Source organism: Mus musculus, chromosome 6, assembly GCF_000001635.26.
Source record: "Mus musculus strain C57BL/6J chromosome 6, GRCm38.p6 C57BL/6J".
In the NCBI taxonomy this organism is placed as follows: Eukaryota; Metazoa; Chordata; class Mammalia; order Rodentia; family Muridae; genus Mus; species Mus musculus.
In genome coordinates this window covers 94,819,670-94,822,868 of record NC_000072.6, presented here as the reverse complement: position 1 = coordinate 94,822,868, position 3,199 = coordinate 94,819,670, and the positions used below count along the sequence as shown (strand labels likewise).

Genomic DNA, 3,199 nt, shown 5'->3' with positions numbered 1-3,199 from the left:
GTGGCAGGAGGCAGAGTTATACGTATTACTAATAGCCGAGGTGTTTTGTTTTGTTTTTTAATATTGTCAGAGTGCTATATTCAACTCACATTGACTCACAAGATGCAATCATTAGACTTGGGTAATTTGAAACCTGATTATTAAGCCATCAGTAGCTTGAAATCTGTGATGGTAGATGTATTTATGCCACACAAATAGGCACACTATCAACCAGGGCTTCATCCTCTCCCCGCAGAGGTAGTTTTCCAGCATAGCTTTTGTCTGTGTTACAGTAACTGCTTAAAATGTATTCACGCTGGCTTTGTCCCCAGTACACGTCCACATTTTATATGTGCTTTATAAGTGCACCAAGAATCATGTTTTCCCCTTATTAGAAATGGTGTCCTAGAGGCAGCAAGAGGACTTATCAGGTAGAGAAGCTTGCCACCAAGTCTTACAAACCAAGTTCAATCCCTAGGGCCCCCATGGTGAAAGGAGAATCAACTTCTGAAAGTTGTCATCAGACCTACACATAAGTACTGTGGCTCGCACATGTGTGAGCACACACACACACACACACACACACACACACACACACACACACACACACTAAATAAGTATAAAAAGCAACCATCATTTCCTTCCATATTCTTGATATTCCCAGCTTTCTCAGTTAGATCTCTTATTATGGTAACAATCTGCATGATATTTTTTGTAGTTCTAAAAATGAAACTTTTATTAAACAATGCCTTTTTTGCTTATTTAGTTTTGAAAATGGGAATCTTACAGTGTGGATCAGGCTGGCTTTGAACTGGTGATCCTCTGCCTTAGCCTCCAAAGTACAAGAGATTCCTGGGTCATGCCATTTTTACCACCAAAGCATTTGTGGAAGTATGTGTACCCACATCTTTTAAGTTCTGGAGATGGACCCCAGGGTCTCACACCCCACCCACCACTGAACTGTGTCCCCAGCCCATTCCTTGTGTCTCTTTACTTGAGGATAGATAGCATATTCTCTCTATCCTTCACATCAGTCTTTTTATATTCTTATGTATTCAGATAAACCACATAGAAATGGATGTTTTTGTTTTAACTATATTCTGTGATTTCTCATTGAAATGTTTAGTTTTGTTAACTACGTTTGGATTTATTATACTCTCATTTGGGGGCGGGTGCAGCATCTTTATTGATGGTATTCAAGAGAGTAGGGAGGACTCCCCAGGCCCCTCCTGTTATTATGGGGTTTTGAGATGGAAATTGTGAGGGAGATGCTCAATGTTGGGGGCCGAGTTGGGGCAGGGACTCCTCAGCAACTGAGGGCCTCTCTCTTGCTCTCAGTGTCCTTGCTGGGGTGGGTGGCCCAGAGATTTTTACTCCTTGGTGGCCATGTAGGCCATGAGGTCCACCACCCTGTTGCTGTAGCCATATTCATTATCATACCAGGAAATGAGCTTTACAAAGTTGTCATTGAGAGCAATGCCAGCTCCAGCATCAAAGGTGAAAGAGTAGGAGTTGCTGTTGAAGTCTACAGGTCCTCAGTGTAGCCCAGGATGCCCTTCAGTGGGCCCTTGGATGCCTGCTTCACCACCTTCTTGTTGTCATCATACTTGGCAGGTTTCTCCTGGTGGCACATCAGATCCACGACAGACACATTGGGAGTAGGAAACATGGAAGGCCATGCCAGTGAGCTTCCTGTTCAGCTCTGGGATGATCTTGCCCACAGCTCTGGCAGCACCAGTGGATGCAGGGATGATGTTCTGGGCAGCCCCACACATAACACCACAGTTTTCTAGAGGGACAATCAACAGTCTTCTAAGTGGCAGTGATGACATGGGCCATGGTCATGAGCCCTTCCACGATGCCAAAGTTGTCATGAATGGCCTTGGCCAGTGGGCTAAGCAGTTGGTGGTGCAGGATGCATTGCTGACAATCTTGAGTGAGTTGTCGTATTTCTCATGGTTCACACCCATCACAAACATGGGGGCATCGGCAGAAGGGGCAGAGATGATGACCCTTTTGGCTCCACCCTTCAAGTGGGCCCCAGCCTTCTCCATGGTGGTTTTGTTAGTAGACTCCAGGACATACTCAGCACCGGCATCACCCCATTTGATGTTAGCGGAATCTCGCTCCTGGAAGATGGTGATGGGCTTCCCATTGATGACAAGCTTCCCATTCTTCCTTGACTGTGCTGTTGAACTTGCCATGGGTAGAGTCATAGTGGAAGATGTAGACCATGTAGTTGAGGTCAGTGAAGGGTCGTTGATGGCAACAATCTCCATTTTGCCAAGTGGAGAGTAGATGGCAGCCCTGGTAATCAGGCACCCATTACAGCCAAATTTGTTCACACCGATCTTCACCATTTTGTCTACGGGATGAGGCTGGCACTTCAAAAGAAGATGTGGCTGTCTCTGGAACAGGGAGGAGCAGAGAGCTACACTCTCATTTTTAAGGTCTCTATCAATTACATTCCATTTCAGAAGGGTGAGGACACACACACACATTGCTTTGGAACATGATATATCCCCTTTTTTTTTTATCCTCACACGGCACAGACTTCGACTGCTGTGTTGGTTGTGAATGCTTTTTAGACACGATCTTAAAGACCAGGGTTGAAAGTGTTTCTCTATAGATGAGTAAAGATGTCCCATCTGCCAGCCATCTGAGAATCACCTGTAACCACACCTTGGCTTGGAAGCTTTTTCTTTATTGAATGCTGGGTTAAGAGCATGAATTCAGCCTCATGACTGTACCCTCACCATGGCTCATGGTAAAAATTCTTATCCAAAGCAGACACTATGACCCCCATAGCTCCCTCCTGGCTGGGGTTCATTCTTAGTTCAGCACTGAATATGTTCATCAGCTTTCTGTTACTATCACAAAACACCTGAGATGCTCAGCTCATAAGAGGAATGCTTATTTGGCCCATGTTTTGTAGAGTTCCGTCATGGCCACCAACTGGCCTGGTTGCTTTAGAGCCTGTAGTAAGACAGAATGGCCACACAAGAACACATAGGGACCAAGAAGTTCATGGAAACAGGGAAGAAAAAGAGAGGAAGAGATTCATGTCCCACAGTTTCCTTCCAGGTCACATTTCCAATTACTAAGCCTGCCTTTGAAAGGTGTCTAATAGCACCAGGCTGATGACAAGACCTCCAGGGGACAATGAAAACAGAAATCTCTCTGTTTTCTGCTTTGGTCTAGTCTCTTAGTCTCTTCCTCT

At 45.1% G+C, this 3,199-nt stretch overlaps 1 pseudogene; it reads right to left on the bottom strand.

Annotated features, from left to right (window-relative positions):
- On the bottom strand, positions 1,150-2,357 carry Gm7833 (predicted gene 7833; annotated as a pseudogene).